We start from the raw sequence: 19,295 nt of genomic DNA, 5'->3' as shown, positions 1-19,295 counted from the left end.
ATTTATTGCACCTCCACCCCGACCCCCTTTTAACATATCCCTTTTTTCCCTAACGTAAATGCTCCGAAATTCCAGTCACCACTTCTTAGTAATTTCTGACGGACGTTTCATGTTTTTCAGAATGCGGAGCTGTGATATTTGAGTACTAAACAAATGTTTTGCATGAGTTTAGACACTTAGGGACAGTGTTAGCCAGTAATTTTCAAGTTTGGATGTTGAAGGGATGGCGACTTATCACAGGGAAAATTAATTACGTGCAATGAAAAGGTTGTAGTGTAGAACTGTCATCCACTTTGAAGCTTCAAGGGAACGCGATTTAATGTGATAGGAACTGTGACTGTAAAACAAAAATATGTGCAGCTGCAGTTGGTGCCCACATTTTTGGTTTTGATGCTCATTTACCAGTACTAAGAAACTGAAATCTGAAAGTGCCTTCTTTCAGATCACCTGGTGGCTCTAACTTTTGCAAAAGTCGTGGAAAGCCTAATGTATAATAATATGTAATGGCTGCCAAGCTAGGTCGGCGCAGAGACCGGGTTGGGTAGTGTCACTCCCACCTTTCCTCTGCAGGGAAGTGGCATTTTACAGCCCAAACAGCTCTGCAGGGTTTCTAATGGCCTACAGCAGCCCCATCGCCATACCTGGAGATAATCTTCCTTTAACTAAGACGTACTGCAGAATAGAGACTTCAAGAAAATATACAGAGAATGCCAGCGGAAAGATACAGGGGCATTTGCCCTCTCAAATACAATTCTGTTAAGTGGCTAAACTCTGATGTTTAAAATATAATAAAAGAATTTTGAAGAAAGCAAAGTGTTTAAATGTATGTAAAAAAGCAAGGAGAGTTGGAGGACTGGTTATCTAATAAAGATGATAAAATTGCATAGTTCATAAAATTATCTAAGAACAGGATCTGAGTGCAAGAAGGCAGGGTTTGGAAATTTGGCCTTTGAGGTAAGGCCGCCAGATAAAATACATCAGTCAAATTTGAATTTTTGATAAACTGAATAATTTTTTTAGTGTAAGTAATATTTGGGACATACATTTAAAAAGATAGTTTGTGGTTTGTGATTCAAATTTAACTGGGCAACTTGGACTTTTATTTACTAAATCTAGCAATCCTAGTTTAAGGGTCTCCACACTTACAGAGGGCATATGTAATTAGGTTTCTACACCTTCATCAGAATGGCAAACAACACCAGAAAGCCTCCAGTTCAAGGTGCCCAGCCAAGATGCGAATGTGACAAACACAGCATACAGGTGTGTTGCCCCTAATAAGTAACTTCAGGGATGGCCTCCAAGTGCAGCCCATCCAAATATTATGAGCACTTACTATTAACTTGTTCATTCATCCATTCATGCAACAATTATTTATTGAGTGCCTGCTGCGTGCCAGGCATAAATTTTGGGAAGAGTAAGATAAACAAAGCAAAAATCCCTGTCTCTGAAGGGTTCTTATTTTTGTCTGGAGGACTAACATGTAAAATGATAATTGCCATAAATGACAAGTGATCACATAGTTTGATTAGAGAGAGAGCAGAAACATCAAGTTAAGCTTATCTAAGATTGATGGCAGGGGCGGGGGACAGAGAAATTTCAAAGAGGAAGTGACTTCGATGAGCTGGTCTCAAAGGAGTCTAAGCTGGCAGAGTTGGGAAGGACCTCAGTAAAGAGAACGGCATGAATAAAGGCTAGAAGTGGGTGAGGACGTTGTGGATATTTAAAAAACAAAACAAGACAAAAGCAACAAGTTACAAAAACATAGTGAAAAGTCAGCTGTAGCAGGAGCCACTGGAAGGTTTGCTGGAGATGTCTGATAATATAGGCTGGGGTGAGATTGTAAAAGTGAGTCTATAGAGCTCAAAGTCTCCTGTGCACAAGCAGACTAGGATAAGGGTGATGGTGAAAGAGATCAGTGATGGGAGACTTTTTCCTTTAACTCTTTTTTTTTTTTTTGAGACGGAGTTTCGCTGTTGTTGCCCAGGCTGGAGTGCAATGGTGCGATCTCAGCTCACTGCAACCTCTGCCTCCCAGATTCAAGCAATTCTCCTGCCTCAGCCTCCCTAGTAGCTGGGATCACAGGTATGTGCCACCACGCCCGGCTAATTTTGTATTTTTAGTAGAGATGGGGTTTCTCCATGTTGGTCAGGCTGGTCTCAAACTCCCGACCTCAGGTGATCCGCCCACCTCGGCCTCCCAAAGTGCTGGGATTACAGGCATGAGCCACCGCGCCTGGCCATCCATCCATTAACTCTTAAAAAATGTAAAGAGATTAAAACTGACTTAAAAAAATGTGTATGTGCACGTGTATCACTTTGCAATGGATCCTAGGAACATAAAAATGAATACGGTATCAATCTTACCTTCTAGATAGTCTAGGTTTCCCAGGGAAACCTTCCACACATGGGATAAGTGCTGTAATATAACAAGTAAACACCGTGAAAAGTCTGGGAGTATAAAAGAAGGAGAAACTCCTGGAAGGAACAGAGAGGGCCAGTCAGGGCTTCCCAAAGGAAGAGATGGTAGATTTTTTTTTTAAGTAAAAAATTTAATATTTATGCAAATCGTTAGACTTTTTCCCAACAATACAAAAGAGTATACAGTGAAAAGAAAATCTTCCCTCACCCAGACTCTTGACTGCCCATCAGAGGCATCCTTCCCATTAATATAAATATCACCCTGGCCAGGCGTGGTGGCTCACGCCTGTAATCCTAGCACTATGGGAGGCCGAGGCTGCCAGATCACGAGGTCAGGAGATCGAGACCATCCTAGCTAACATGGTGAAACCCCATCTCTACTAAAAGTACAAAAAAATTAGCTGGGCATGGCGGTGGGTGCCTGTAGTCCCAGCTACTCAGGAGGCTGAGCAGGAGAATGGCGTGAACCTGGGAGGCGGAGCTTGCAGTGAGCAAAGATCACGCCACTGCACTCCAGCCTGGGAGACAGAGCGAGACTCTGTCCCAAAATTAAATAAATAAATAAATAAAACGAAAATAAATATCACTCCTTTCTCTTTTTTTTACACAAATAGATGCATTTTGTATTCAGCTTTTCATACCTCCTTTTTTTTTTCTTTGAGATGGAGTTTCGCTCTTGTTGCCCAGGCTGGAGTGCAATGGCACAGTGTCGTCTCACTGCACCCTCTGCCTCCCGGGTTCAAGCGATTCTCTTGCCTCAGCCTCCTGAGTAGCTGGGATTACAGGCATGTGCCACCACGCCCGGCTAATTTTCTATTTTTAGTAGTGACAGGTTTCTCCATGTTGGTCAGGGTGGTTTCGAGCTCCTGACCTCAGGTGATCCTCCCGCCTTGGCCTCCCAAACTGCTGGGATTACAGGCATGAGCCCCCACACTCAGCCTATTTTTTCCCATTTAACAATGTATTTTAGAAATCAGTGCATATAGGCTGGGCGCAGTGGCTCACGCCTGTAATCCTAGCACTTTGGGAGGTCGAGGTGGGCGGATCACCTGAGGTCAGGAGTTCAAGACCAGCCTGGCCAACATGGCGAAACCCCGTCTCTACTTAAAATACAAAAATTAGCCGGGTATGGTGGAGACTAATTAGGAGGCAATTGGCCAAAGGAGAAGGAGGCATTGACAGCGGGCAGAAAGTGGATTAAGGAAGCAGGATTGATAATTACCACCGTCTATTGAGAATTTATTATTTGCGCCAGGCATTTTACTAAGTACTACATACTGTCCAGCATTTATCCAATTCTTGGAACAAATAAAGAAATATTTGCAATTTACAAGTAGGAAACTGAAGCTCAGAAATATTAACTGCTCAATGTTACACAGTTTGGAAAGGACAGAACTGGACTCCAACTCTGCCTCCCTCTGACTCCCAAGTCCCAGTTCTTTTTTTTTTTTTTTTTGAGACGGAGTCTCACTCTGTCGCCCAGGCTGGAGTGCAGAGGCGTGATCTCAGCTCACTGCAACTTCCACCTCCCGGATTCAAGCGATTCTCCTGCTTCAGTCTCCTGAGTAGGTGGGACTACAGGCATGTGCCACCACTCCTGGCTAATTCTGTATAGTTTTAGTACAGATGGGGTTTCACCGTGTTAGCCAGGATGGTCTCGATCTCCTGGCCTCGTGATCCGCCCGCCTCAGCCTCCCAAAGTGCTGGGATTACAGGCTTGACCCTCCGCGCCCGGCCCAAGTCCCAGTTCTCAAACACGGTTCCACAGGGCCTTGGAAGAACCACGAGCAAGGCTTTAGGGCTATTTGATATGGGGGAGGAAGAGAAATTTGGGGGAGACTAGTAGTGATACATAGGCCTAGAGCCCTAACCCTGCTGGAATGTGCCCATGATAAAATAGGGTTAAAAATATAGGGGGAGGCCAGGGTTGGTGGCTCACACCTGTACTCCCAGCACTTTGGGAGGCCGAGGTGGGCAGATCACTTGAGGTCAGGAGTTTGAGACCAGCCTGACCAACACGGTGAAACCCTGTCTCTACCAAAAAATAGAAAAATTAGCCAGGCGTGGTGGCACGCACCTGTAGTCCTAGTTACTATGGAGGCTGAGGCAGGAGAATTGCTTGAACCCTGGGAAGTGAAGGCTGTAGTGATCTGAGATTGTACACTCCAGCCTGGGCGAAAGAGGGAGACTCCGTCTCAAAAAAAAAAAAAAGGGTGTGGTCAGAACTGATAGCCCAAGGAAAGAGTGTTGCATTCTCTGGGATTGTTTTTAAGATGATCATGTACTCGCTTCTAATTGATATTTTCCCATTATTCATGCCTTTGTTTTATTCCTCTTTACTATTCTGTGTTCTCTAAATCATTTGGAGAGAGCAAAGGAATGACTGTGGCAAGCACAGTATAATTTTGGAATAACAGAATATTGAAGACCAGGCGTGGTGGCTCACGCCTGTAATCCCAGTACTTTGGGAGGCCAAGGCAGGTGGATCACGAGGTCAGGAGTTCGAGACCAGCCTGGCCAAGATGGTGAAACCCTATCTCTACTAAAAATACAAAAATTATCCGGGCATGGTGGTGGGCACCTGTAATCCCAGCTACTTGGGAGGCTGAGACAGGAGAATCGCTTGAATCTGGGAGGAGGCTGAGGTTGCAGTGAGCCGTGATAGTGCCACTGCCCTCTAGCCTGGGCAACAGAACAAGACTCCATCTCAAAAAAAAAAAGACTATTGAACTTGCCAATTTAGCAGCAAAGACTCTGGGGTCTACAGTCTAGGATATGAGACAACCTATAGATTGCCTCTTTCATTTCTGGAAGGACTGAGGAAAGAGGCAAATTTACAAGACGTTTTCCTTTCATTGCTAGGCAGTAACTGTACCTCAGTAAACGGATATTTTCAAAGGCCCTTGACATTAAAAAAAACTTTTTTTCTTCTTCTCCTCCCTCTCTTCTTCCTCAGTCATATCAGTAGCAGATATGAAATTTCAGCTTTAAGGAGACAGGCTTCTAAGAGCTATAGCTTCCACAAGCTGTTCAAAGTCAAGTGTTCCTTAAAACAATTGAAATGTAAAATATTCATCATTATCTGCTTTAGGTATCAGCTATGAAATACGAATGATAAAACAAACAAAAATATCTAGAGCTGTTTTGAAAGGATCACCATGAATCTCTGGTAACAGATTTTAATCTCAGATGCACAGTGCTGGTTAGGTAAAAAAAAAAAATTCTCATGTTTATTGTGGTTCTATAGAATCAGACTACTTAGTAACTTTGCAAAGGTTTACTTGGAGACTTTGAATTGACCACAAATACTGTAGTCAAAGAGATCAACCTCTGCCATAGGGTGCTGTCACTAAAAGGAAGACTATTACAGAATAATGACTGCCATCTATGGTAGTTTTTTTTTTTTTGAGATGGAGTTTCACTCTTGTTGCCCACACTGGAGTACAATGGCATGATCTCAGCTTACTGCAACCTCCTCCTCCAGGGTTCAAGCGATTCTACTGCCTCAGCCTCCCGAGTAGCTGGGATTACAGGCGCCTGCCACCACGCCCAGCTAATTTTTGTATTTTCAGTAGAGATGGGGTTTTGCCATCTTGGCCAGGCTGGTCTCGAACTCCTGACCTCCAGTGATCTACCCTGCCCGGCCTCCTAAAGTGCTAGGATTACAGGCGTGAGCCACTGTGCCCGGCCTATGATAGTTCTTACAGCCCCATATCCTTTTAATATTAACAAAGTTTTCTTCATTCTACTGGAATGTATTTTATTGCAAGTATAGTAAGTAGAAGGATTTCATTTAAAGAGAAACTAGGGTTAAAAATATAGGAGGTGGCCAGGCGTGGTGGCTCACGCTTGTAATCCCAGCACTTTGGGAGGCCGAGGTGCGCAGATCCCTTGAGATCAGTCGGGAGTTTGAGACCAGCCTGACCAACATGGTGAAACCCCGTTGCTACCAAAAAATACAAAAATTAGCTTGGCGTGGGCCGGGCGCGGTGGCTCACGCCTGTAATCCCAGCACTTCGGGAGGCTGAGGCGGGTGGATCACGAGATCAGGAGTTCGAGATCAGCCTGACCAACATGGTGAAACCCCGTCTCCACTAAAATTACGAAAATTAGCCGGGTATGGTGGCAGACACCTGTAATTCCAGCTACTCGGGAGGCTGAGGCAGGAGAATCACTTGAACCCTGGAGGCAGAGGTTGCAGCGAGCCGAGATAGAGCCACTGCACTCCAGCCTGGGCAATAAGATTGAGACGCCATGTCAGAAAACAAACAAACAAAAAAGGCCGGGCACCGTGGCTCAAACCTGTAATCATAGCACTTTGGCAAGCTGAGGCGGGTGGATCACCTGAGGTCAGGAGTTCGGGAGCAGCCTGGCCAACGTGGAAAAACCATGTCTCTACTAAAAATACAAGCCGGACATGGTGGCACGCGCCTGTAATCCAGGTACTCCGGGTGCCGAGGCAGGAGAATCGCTTGAACCCAGAGGGGTGGAGGTGGCAATAAGCCGAGACAGCGCCATTGTACTCCAGCCTGGGCAACAAGAGTGAAACTCCATCTCAAAAACAAACCACCAAACAAACAACAAAACCAAAGGTTCATTTACACTTAAATAATTTTAGGGCAAAGTTTATATCCTTGCCGCACATCAGAAAGAAAATTTTAGCAATTAGTTTCCTTTGCCTCACATCTCCACATAGAAATGAACTAGTTAAAAAGAAAAACAGGTTTCCGTAGTATTAGCAGGTTGACGGTGAAGGAGTCCTTTTAAATATTTAACTTGAAGTTAATGTCCATGTCCGCTATTTATTGGACATACATGCATATAAAAAATACATCGAGAATATACAATTTACAGTTTTCATTAAAAAACGAATATCAATTTAGAAGAGTGAGGGCAATTAAAGTTGAGCTAGGACATGAGCTAGGTTGGGGAGGCAATACAATTAACAATTTGGTTTGGAGAGTTAAAATATGTATCAAAAAACCTTAAAAGATTCATTGTAAATCTTATTTTACAGAAATCTGTACAAAACTTTTTCTATTAAAATATTCATGCCAGCATTATTTACAGAAGCAAAAAACGAGCTGCATACAGCATATTGTGCTTGTAGTCCCAGCTACTTGGGAAGCTCAGGCTGGAGGATTGCTTCAGCCCAGGAGTTCTAGGCTGTAGCGCACTATGATCTCACCTGGGCAACACCTTGTCTCAAACAAAACAAAACAAAACAAAACCCAAAACCTATTTAACAAATCTGGTGTCCAATAAGAGAACTGTTAATGGTTAACTACGGCATACTCATCTGCTGGAATACTATGCAGACTGTAAAAGTCATGAAGATTCTTACTGACATAAAAAAGTACATTATACGTAAATACAAAATGTAGGTTATAAAACTATGTCTAGTATTATTTTAAGACAAATACAGTTGTACAGATGATTAGCTTAATAGTGGTTATTTCTTGGTAGTCACATTTTGGGTGATTTTCTTTGTATTTTTCATTTCTGTTGAGCACAATTTGCTTCAGTAATATGAAATATAACAGTAATTTCTAAACGTTGAGTAAACAAGATAACAAATTGTACACACAGTATAATCCCCCCAAAACAAACAAGTCTAGCCCAAGAACGAGTGACTGCATTATTAGAGTATGGGTTCTTTTAAATTTTTTCTTTTTTTTTAACTGAAGTTCTTAGAATACGGTATTTTAAAATTTAAAATACATTTTCTCTTTTGTAACAGGAAGCCTATGTTAATGAAAGTCTGGAGACAACTTAAGACCTGAGGCTGTACTCTGAAGCTTGTGCTCCGGTATGCCAATGGCATTTGCAGAAAAAGTTGTCCGATATTTTATCTGAACCATATATACAAAAGGAGACAAAAAAGGAGGTAGTCACCGCAAAATATAAGGACACAAATGGGGCAGGGTCCTTTGGAGAAAATGCTATGAAGGAAAGCTGCATTCTTTTCTCAGACTGAGGGGAGGGAGGGTTCCTGACCTTTCTAGGTTAAAGGATTCTTTAGAAACTCTGTCCACCGCTTCTTTGCCAAACGATGGACGAGTCTGAAGTGAAGCCTCAGAGGGCATGGATACACAAAGGAGTGGCTAAAGGGAAATTCTCTTAAACCTCTGACTGGGTCAAAAATCCACCCTTAAGCCTTATAATAGAAGGCTTGACCACGCCCTCCGCCGCCCCCCTTCACATTACACCATTATACCATTAATAGTAATACAGTTTTGATCACAGCACAGGTGTTAAAAATCCCTACCAGCCCGAAGAAACCATAAGGGATCTCTTCATAAAGAAAATAATGTCTTTTCCCCAGCTGTCACTGTCGTGTGCCCTCCATTGGAAGCCTTATTACATTCAGGCTTTTTTTTTTTTTTTGATTACATTAACCTCCCAAACCTTTGGGAGGCAAGTATTACTATTTTGTTTTAAATAAGCAAGAAAAAGGTCACATTTCAGAAACATGCCAGTGGCCTCACAAATTTCTTTGCAAGCATGAGAGAATCCGAAGCCCAAATGTAAGATGACACATTTATAAATAAAACCAAGGACAAATGTCTCCTTTATTCTAAATATACCATCACACTCTGAGTAGCTGGGGTTAACTATTTTTACCCACACCGGCTCTTTTGCATCTCAAACTCATGTAAAACAAAAACGGTGAGAAATGAAAATGGACCCTGGACCAACTGCCCCGGCGGAGTGAAAGGGTTTGTCTTTCAGCACTAGATCCGTGGACACGAAGGGGAAGCTGGGGGCCTTCAGCACTCGACGATTGTGCTTTATTTCTTGCATTTTGTAATACACAGCGACCGATGTCTAAATGTTTATTTCCTGAAAAGGTGTCCAAGGTGGCTGATATAAATTAACAGAATTTCAGATTTTACCACACATTCAAGGTCCTAGGGCAGCTCCCATCTACCGTCAAAAAAAAAAAAAAAAAAAAAAAAAATTCCAGCATTTGGACAGGGCGGGGAAGGTACTTTAAAACCCAGATCATTGAGATTTTTCTCCTTCGTTTGGAGGAAGGTAGGGTTTGTTCTAACGCTTTGCACAAAGGCGGGAAACGGTCATCAAAGCTGTTGCGAAGGGAAGAGCCAATGCATTAATTCGATCCAAGAGGACTCGCCTCGTTGGATTTGCAGCAACCTAATCTCTCGCTCAGGAAGAAAACGCCACGATAAAGAGTTTTCTGTCCTCCTTGTTTGCACGGAGCAGCAAACGCAGGGACAAAAGAAACGGGCCCCGACTGGTAAGCACGCTGGCAGCTTTGCGGAACTGCGCCGCGGGATTCCCCGCAGGGCCTGGGTGTCTGAACTCCGACCAGGCGGAGGGCGCGTCCGCTTGGCGCGGTTGTCCCCGCCCAGGCCCATGTTCAGTCGAACAGCCTCCAAGGCTGGGTAAAACCACTCAGCTCATCTCGCCCGGCTCCTCGAACGCGGCCCTTTAAGGGGCTCGCAGCCTCAGGGACGCCGGGCTGACCCCGCCCCCGGCTGCCGCCATCTTGTTGTTTTCCCCTGTCCCTCCAGGCCGGCCACGTGGCACGGCTCTGCGGAAGCGAAGGCACCGCCCCAACTTCCGGCAGGACTGGTTCTAGCCGCCCGCGGGACGCAGACGCGCGGCTGCCCCCTGGCGGCTGGCCGAGGAGCTCCGGCCGCGCCCTGCCCCGCCTTCCTCCGCCATTTCATTCCCTGCCCGCAGCACGTCCGCGTTCCGCCACCAGCCTTGGCGCACAAGCGTGCTCCGAGGGCGGGGCCGCTCCGGGCACCACGCCTAGTGCGGGAGCGTTTTTTAGTCTGGTTCACCGAGGGCTAGAAGGTCACCTACATCTTTACACACATTTAATTTAATTATTAATTTTTTATTTTGTTTTATATTTTTGAGACAGGGGCTCACTCTGTCCCCCAGGCCAGAGTGCAGTGGCGCGACCACAGCCTTCTGCAGCCTCAGCTTCCGTGCTCAAGGGACGCGCCCGCCTCAGCCTCCCAACATGCTGGGATTACGGGCGTGAGCCACCGCCCCGGAACAACTTAATTAAAAAAAAAAAAAAGCCATACGGTTGCCTCGAGGTGTTTTGGTATGCGGTGCTTGGTGCTTCCAGACTTACACATGAGGCCCCAACCTTGGTTTTCAGACCTGGCTTCTGCCCAGAGCCCCAAGCCATGTCAGACCAGGGCGTTTCCCAGGCGGTCCCGGGTCCGCAGTGCAGGGTGGCGCTGGGGGCGAGGGGGACGACGAGCGCGGGGTGGGCACGGTGCGGCCGGGGGGCTGGGGAGGCGCACGGGGCGGGGTGCAGCTCCAGGGACCTGGTCAGCACCCTTTACCAGTCCTATTTCTTGGTTTTCTGGACGTTCTTCTCTCCTTGGAGCTGCTCTTGTCTTTCCCATTTCATCTCCAAACCGATTTTGATTTCCTGAACGTTTGTCTTGAGCAAGGCCTGCGTTATCTTAGGTAATCCTCCTAGCAGCCTTTGATATGGAAGCTCTTTCTACTCACACTGGCGCTCAGCAAGAGTAATTTGCTCATGGGGTAGAGCCTGGTTGGAATCGAGGGCACCTAAGTTTCCACTAGACATTGAGGTTCTCAGATGGTCCTCCAGCCAGCAGCATCTCCAATGTCGGGGAGCTCGTTGGAAATGCCATTGTTAGGAGTCTATCCCGGACCTTCTAAATGGGAAATTCTGAGGACGGTGGTGGGTGGGGCCCGAGAAGCTGTGATTCCGAGGCAGCAAGGTGATTCCGAGGCACACTGGAGACCCCTTTCCCTCACAGCCCTTCTCAGGGTAAGGAAAGGGAGACTTTATTGAGTGCTGATTCCATGGCATTTTGCATAATTCTGTGATGTAATCCTCCCTACCACTCTTTTATAGAAGAGGAAACTGTAGCTCAAACTTTCCATGAATTTAGAGTGCCAATATTTATGTAAAATGATAACGATTGTATGTGCCTTTTGCTTGTACCATGTATGCATAAAATATCTCTGGAAGAATATTCAGGTGTTAACATAGTTTTACCTCCGGGGAGAGAAGGATGTAGGTTGCTAGGGTGACTGAGTTGGGAATTTTTTTTTTTTTTTTTTTTGGTAAGATTTAGTAACTTGTGGCCGGGCGCGGTGGCTCACGTTTGTAATGCCAGCACTTTGGGAGGCCGAAGCGGGCGGATCACAAGATCAAGAGATCGAGGCCGCGCGCGGTGGCTCACGCCTGTAATCCCAGCACTTTGGGAGGCCGAGGCGGGCGGATTACGAGGTCAGGAGATCGAGACCATCCTGGCTAACACGGCGAAACCCTGTCTTTACTAAAAATACAAAAAATTAGCCGGGCGTGGTGGCGGGTGCTTGTAGTCCCAGCTACTCTGGAGGCTGAGGCAGGAGAATGGCGTGAACCCGGGAGGCGGAGACTGCAGTGAGCCGAGATCGCGCAACTGCACTCCAGCCTGGGCGACAGAGCGAGACTCCGTCTGAAAAAAAAAAAAAAAAAAAAGAGATTGAGATCATCCTGGCCAACATGGTGAAACCCCGTCTCTACTAAAAATACAAAAATTAGCTGGGCGTGGTGGCACGCGCCTGTAGTCCCAGCAGCTCAGGAGGCTGAGGCAGGAGAATCGCTTGAACCCGGGAGGTGGAGGTTGCAGTGAGCCGAGATGGCGCCACTGCACTCTAGCCTGGGCGACAGAGCGAGACTCCCTCTCAAAAAAAAAAAAAAAAAAAAAAAAAAAATTAGTAACTTATGAATTTGGACCATGTGAACCTATTACTTGTTCCAGGTAAAACTGAACAGTTGGAAAGTATGCTGGGCTAGGCGTAGTGGCTCAAGCCTGTAATTCCAGCACTTTGAGAGGCCGAGGTAGGAGGATCGCTTGATTTCAGGAGTTTGAGACCAGCGTGGGCAACATAGACCCCATCTCTATTTTTAAAATATACACTGAAGGCCGGGTGCGGTGGCTGAAGCCTGTGAGGGCCGGGCACCGTGGCTCCCGGCACTTCGGAAGGCTGAGGCGGGCGGATTGCCAGAGGTCAGGAGTTTCAGACCAGCCTGGCTAACGTGGTGAAACCGCGTCTCTACTAAAAATACAAAAAAAAAAAAAAAAAAAAAAAAAAAAAAAAAGAAAATTAGCCAGACATGGTGGCGCATGCTTGTAGTCCCAGCTACTCGGGAGGCTGAGGCAGGAGAACCACTTGAACACGAGGCAGAGGTTGCAGTGAGCCGAGATTGCGCCACTGCCCTGCAGCCTGGGCAACAGAGGGAGACTCCGTCTCAAAAAAAAAAAAAAAAAAAAAATTATCTATGTATCTATCTAACTGTCTATCTGTCTATCTGTCTATCTATGTATCTGTCTGCCTACCTACATGCATACACACTGAGATCTATCTATCTACCTGCCTACCTACATACATAAACACTTAAGAACAGTATTAGAACTAAAACCAGAATTTGAATTGAGGTCTGACTGGCTCCGGATTCCATATCCTCTCATGATTACACATGAAAAACTGTTTTAAACATAAAATGCTCTGCCGGGCGAGGTTGGTCACCCCTGTAATCCCAGCAGTTTGGGAGGCCGAGGCCGGTAGATCACTTGAGGTCAGGAGTTCAAGACCAGCTTGGCCAATATGGTGAAACCCCATCTTTACTAAAACTACAAAAATTAGCTGGGCGTGGTGGCACGTGCCTGTAGTCTCAGCTACTTGGGAGGCTGAGGCAGGAGAATCGTTTAAACCCAGGAGGCAGAGGTTGCAGTGAGCTGAGATAGTGCGACTGCACTGCAGCCTGCGCAACAGACAGAGACTCTGCCTCAAAACAAAAATGCTCTATAAATTTCAGGTGTTGTTATTAATAATGAAATATTATTTCTTAGGGCCAGGCACCGTGGCTCATGCTTGTAATCCCCACACTTTGGGAGGCCAAGGCAGGAGGATCACTTGAGCTCAGGAGTTCCGAGACCAGCCTGGGCAACATAGTAAGACCTCATCTCTAAAAAAAAAAAAAAAAAATTATTTCTTAGAAATGTAGTTCCTGTTTAGACCTTTGAACATGACCATGTCTAGTGGTCTCTGCATAGCACATGATGTATAAAATTGTTCTTATTTTCATTACTAACAACAGCTACAAAATAACTATAAAGTAGATCATAAATATACCATATGTAAATATGTATACATAGTGCTTTTATTTTTATGTGGAATCTAAATCAAATATGTGAAGAGCTTCTTGGGTTGGGCATTTATTCTGCCACGTTTTAAGGGGCATTGCAAAGGCAATTCAGGGCTTTGTGACTTTGGACATGTAACTTAACTTCTCAGCGCTTCAGTTTGCTCCTTTGTAAAACAGATTTGTAAAAAGTGCTTGCCCCAGGCTGGGCTTGGTGGCTCACTCCTGTAATCCCAGCACTTTGGGAGGCTGAAGCAGTGGATTGCCTGAGTCCAGGAGTTCGAGACCAGCCTGGGCAACAAGGCGAAATGCCCTCTCTGCTAAAATTACAAAAATTAGCTGTGTGTGGTAGCGTGTGCCTGTAATCCCAGTTACTCTGGGGGTGCTGAGGCGGAAGGATCGCTTGAGCCCAGGAGGTTGAGGCTTCAGTGAGCCCAGATGGTGCCATTGCACTCCAGCCTGGGCAACAGAGTGAGACCCAGTGTCAACAAATACATAAGTAAACAAATAAATAAATACATAAAGTACTTGCCTGTAGGCTTGTTGTGAGGTTGAATTGTATCAAGGTATATACCTTATTTGGAACATTGCTTGGCACAGTCATTGTTAGATAAATAAAAAAAATCAAAAGAGATGTAGAAATAGAAGTTTGATGAGAGTTCAGAGGAAAAATATTTCTTTTTCTTTTATTCCTGAGGCGGAGTCTTACTCTGATTCCCAGGCTGGAGTGCAGTGGCACGATCTTGGCTCACTGCAACCTCTGTCTCCTTGGTTCAAGCGATTCCAGAGGAGAAAGATGTTTGTTTTGTACCTAGAACCTCATCGCTGGACGGGATTGTAAAGATCTGTGACAATTTTACACATTTGTTCTTTTTTTTTTTGAGACAGAGTCTTGGTCTGTTGCCCATGCTGGAGTGCAGTGGTGTGATTTCGGCTCACTGCAACCTCTGCCTCCTGGGTTCAAGTGTTTCTCCTGCCTCAGCCTCCTGAGTAGCTGGGATTACAGGTGCACGCCATCATGCCTGGCTAATTTTTGTATTTTTAGTAGAGACGAGGTTTCACTATGTTGGTCAGGCTGGTCTCGAAATCTGACCTCAGGTGATCTACCCGCCTCGGCCTCCCAAAGTGCTTGGATTACAGGTGTGAGCCACTGCACCTGGCCTCCCATTTATTCTTAGCAGTAACATTTGGTCCCTGAAATTAGGAAACTGACTCTATCGTGATCTTCCAAGAGCTACATTGTCCAGCCCCTGGGCCTGTACATCCTCATGGAGAAGACTGACAGTTTTCCCTTAGGTCAGTGGAGCTACAGTGGCGTGTTGGAGTCAGCTGCTCAGAATGATGATGCACTTTTCTTTCCAACTTTGGTTTCAATGACATCATGTTGGTAGCTTGAAACTGGCCATAGCAGGGGTATTTACACCACAGGAATAGGTAAACACTACATATTAAGGCTTTTCCCCTTGGAGATGCCTTGTTAAATATTTACCAACACTCCACTGCCTGTTACAACACAGCAAAAGCCCCTCTGAGAGAAGGCCAGAGAATGTACCTAAGTCCTCCCAGGTTGTCCAGTGTTTCATTGTCCCTGGACTGAAGAGTCCCTCAGTGGCCTTTGCTGAGATATTTCAACACCCTAGTCTCTTAAACTGTAAACAAAGGAGAGTCATGAGTTATTTCTGGGTGAGTCAGTCCAATATTGCACAAGCATTTCTGGGGGTGGTAGAGGGGAGGCAAGAGGGAAACTGGATAGGCTGGGGAGCTATCTAACCGCCCAAGACGGTTGAATCCTAAACAAACGGGAACTAAATGAGGGGTGGGAGGGACATAGTCTTTTCTGATGGGAACTGTCTGTGACTCATTCTCTTTCAGGAGTCAGAAACTCCAAAACCTGTGGGAGTGGGGAGGGGCGAGCAGTGCGGTTTTGAGAGAGGTGTGGAGTTATTATAGGGACTCTGTTAAAATTCCTTCTCCCTTGCTCAGTGTGGTGACTCATACCGGTAATCCCAGCACTTTGGAAGGCAGAGGCAGGAGGTTTGCTTGAGCCTAGAAGTTCAAGACCAGCCTGGGCAATGTAGCGAGACCCCAACTGTATAAAAAATAAAAATAATTAGCCAGACATAGTGGTGCATGCCTGTAGTCCCAGCTACTTGGGAAGCTTAAAAATCTACCTCCATTTAACCTGGTAGATTTGGGGATGTGTGTGGTGGGCTGAATAATGGTCTCCCAATGATATCCCAATATGTGGAAACTGAATGTTACTTTATCTGGCAAAAACAACAAAAACCAAAACACAGGCAGGGCAAGGTGGCTCACACCTGCAATCCCAGTGAGACTCTGTCTCAAAGAAAAAAAAACAAAAAAACAGAACCCCAACAACTAGGGCTTTGCAAATGTGCAGGTGTGTAAGTTAAAGATCTTACTTTTAAAACCATTTTATTTTAGGGTGTGGTGGCTCACACCTGTAATCCCAGCACTTTGAGAGGCTGAGGTGGGCAGATCACCTGAGGCTGGGAGTTCGAGACCAGCCTGACCAGCATGGAGAAACCTTGTCTCTACTAAAAATACAACAAAGTTAGCCGGGTGTGGTGGCGCATGCCTGTAATCCCAGCTACTCGGAAGGCTGAGGCAGGAGAATCACTAGAACCCAGGAGGCGGAGGTTGTGGTGAGCCAGGATCGTGCCATAGCACTCCAGCCTGGGCAGCAAGAGCGAAACTCCGTCTCAAAAAAAAAAATTATTTTATTTTATTTTATTTTATTTTGAGATGGAGTCTTGCTTTGTAGCCCAGGCTGAAGTGCAGTGACATGATCTCGGCTCACTACGCCCAGCTTAATTTAAGGATCTTGATGCCGGGCACGATGGCTCACGCCTGTAATCCCAGCACTTTGGGAGGCCGAGGCAGGTGGATCACTTGAAGTCAGGAGTTCAAGACCAGCCTGGCCAACATGGTGAAACCCCACCTCTACTAAAAATTCAAAAATTAGCCGGGCATGGTGGCACATGCCTGTGGTCCCAGCTACTTAGGAGGCTGAGGCAGGAGAATCACTTGAGCCCGGGAGGCGGAGGATGCAGTGAGCCAAGACTGCGCCACTGCACTCCAGCCTGGGAAACAGAGTGAGACTCCATCTCAAAAAAAAAAAAAGTATCTTGAGATGGGGAGATGATTTTGGATGATCAGGGTGGGCCTTAAGTGTTATCACATGTATCTTCCTAAGAGGGAGGCAGAGGAAGGCTTGTCTACACACACCAGAGAATTTCTGCCACAGAGACTGGAGTGAAGTATCATCCATGAAGCAAGGAACTCCAAGGACTGCCACCAACACCAGAAGAAAAAGCCATGGAACAGAGGGTCTCCTCTGGAGGCTTCAGAAAGAGCATGGCCCCAGCCGGGCATGGTGGCACATGCCTGTAATCCCAGCACTCTGGGAGGCCAAGGTGGGCAGATAATTTTGAGCTCAAGAGTTCGAGATCAGCATGGGCAACATAGCAAAACTACATCTCTACTAAAAATACAAAAAGATTAGTTGGGCTTGGTGGCACATGCCTGTAGTCCCAGCTATTCTGGAGGCTGAGGTGGGAGGATTGCTTGAGCCTGGGAGGAGGAGGTTGCAGTGAGCCAAGATTGCGCAACTGCACTCTAGCCTGGGTGACAAAGCCAGACCCTGTCTCAAAAAAAAAAAAAAAAAAAAAAAAAAAAAGAACAAAAAAAGAAATGAGAAAACCTAGACAGAAAAGATGGAATAGCTCATTCAACCTCACAGAGCTGGTATAGAGAAGCAGGGTTTGAACACTGATCACTAAGTAGAGAGATGACTAGGTAACCCCAACTGATAGGATTAGTAAGGACATTTTCTGGAGAAGAGATCCTTATAAGGCATTCAGAAGAGCAAATGGAATTTCTAGGGGAAATGCTGGGAAGGCCATTCCAGGCAGTGAGCTACTGCATGAGAAATGGCAAAAACATGTCTGTGGGAGAAAGCTGAGTGCAGCAGGGTGTGGCCTGTTGTTTGGTGTGGCTGGAAGATAGGGGAGAAGGGCCAGAGACAAGGCAGGAAAGGACAGTAGGGGCCTGTGCCCCGAAAGCTGGGGCAGGGATTCCTCTCAACCAAGGTGCTCCAGGGTCCCCTTCAGCAGCCTGGAAGAAGGAGCCAGGGAACCTTGGAGGCCTGGCCACAGCAGTGCAGGGTGATGGTGCCATTGAGTAGGACCTGTGTCTTCCTGCATTTATTTCCGCAGCATTCCTGTGGCTTTCACGCCTTGGAGTTGGTTTGCCTGCCAGAAGGGAAGTTCTCGCAGCTGTCGGCTCTTAACCAAGGAATTGGCTGGGTGCGGTGGTTCGCGCCTGTAATCACAGCATTTTGGGAGGCTGAGGTGAGTGGATCATGAGGTCAGGAGATCAAGACCATTCTGGCCAACATGGTGAATCCCTGTCTCTACCAAAAATACAAAAATTAGCTGGGCGTGGCGGCGCATGCCTGTAGTCCCAGCTACTCGGGAGGCTGAGGCAGGAGAATTGCTTGAATCCAAGAGGCAGAGGCTGCAGTGAGCCAAGATCGTGCCAGTGCACTCCAGCCTGGGCGACAAAGCAAGACTCTATCTCAAAAAAAAAAAAAAAAAAAAAAAAAAAATTCCAAGGATTTGTGCAAAGCTTCCAATTAGTCATCAGCAATTTTCAACCTTTATAAGATGAAAAAAATTTTAGAAGCTTATATATTACAGTAAACCTAGGGAGGAATTGGATTTTAGTGCATCTTCTACCTTGGAGGGCAGTAGGGCAAATGAAAATATTATAAGTGGGAAGAGACTAAGGCAACGTCTTCACTAAAACAACTGTTTGGGGCCGGGTGCGGTGGTTCATGCCTGTAAACCCAGCATTTTGGGAGGCCGAGGCAGGCAGATCACCTGAGGTCAGGAGTTTGAGACCATCCTGGCCAACATATGAAACGCTGTCTCTACTAAAAACACAAAAATTAGCTGGGCGTGGTGGCGGGCGCCTATAGTCCTAGCTACTCGGGAGGCTGAGGCAGGAGAATCACTTGAACCTAGGAGGCAGAGGTTGCAGTGAGCCAAGATCACGCCACTGCACTGTAGACTGGGTGACAGAACTAGACTCTGTCTCAAAAATAAATACATAAATAAATAAACAAATAAAACGAAAAAACAAAGAAACAAAAAACTGGATTGCTTAAGCCTGGGAGATCCAGTCTGCAGTGAGCCATGATCACACCATTGCAAGCCTGGGCAACAGAGATGCCCACTGATCACTAAGTAGAGAGATGACCAAGCCTGGGCAACAGAGATCCTGTCTCAAAACAAAAACAAAAACAAAAACAAAAAAAACAAAATACAACAAAAAACTTCCCCCAAAACCCAAAAAATGGAAAAAACTTCTCGATATGCTGGGTGTGGTGGCTCACACCTGTAATCTCAGCACTTTGGGAGGGTGAGACAGGAGGATCACTTGAGCCCAGGGGTTTGAGACTAGCGTGGGCAACATAGCAAGACCTCCTGTCTACCAAAAATGAAAAAAAAAATTGGCTGGGTGTGGTGGTGCACACCTGTAGCCCCACCTACTTGGGAGGCTGAGGAGGGAGGATCACTTGAGCCCAGGAGGTCAGGACTGCAGTGAGCCATGTTTGCACTACTGCACTCCAGCCTGGGTGATAGAGCAAGATGCTAACTAAAAAAACCCAAAAACCATAAAACAAACACAAAACT

At 46.0% G+C, this 19,295-nt stretch overlaps 1 protein-coding gene across 3 annotated transcripts in view; it reads left to right on the top strand.

Moving 5' to 3' along the window:
• Nucleotides 1-7,908: 7,908 nt before the first annotated feature.
• LOC100974651 (histone H2A.V-like) overlaps nucleotides 7,909-19,295 on the top strand; it is a 95,463-nt gene continuing 84,076 nt past the window's right edge. For 2 of the 3 annotated variants that reach the window (XM_063597146.1, XM_063597142.1), the window contains exon 1: nucleotides 7,909-9,678. The gene's annotated coding sequence lies outside the window, so the exon portion shown is untranslated. Of the gene's footprint in view, nucleotides 17,949-19,295 lie in introns of all 3 variants that reach the window. The other variant, XM_063597145.1, reaches the window with a different exon arrangement.

This window comes from Pan paniscus, chromosome 16 (genome assembly GCF_029289425.2).
Source record: "Pan paniscus chromosome 16, NHGRI_mPanPan1-v2.0_pri, whole genome shotgun sequence".
Taxonomy (NCBI): Eukaryota; Metazoa; Chordata; class Mammalia; order Primates; family Hominidae; genus Pan; species Pan paniscus.
The sequence above is the reverse complement of the archived record's forward strand: the minus strand, read 5'-3'. Positions and strand labels throughout refer to the sequence as shown.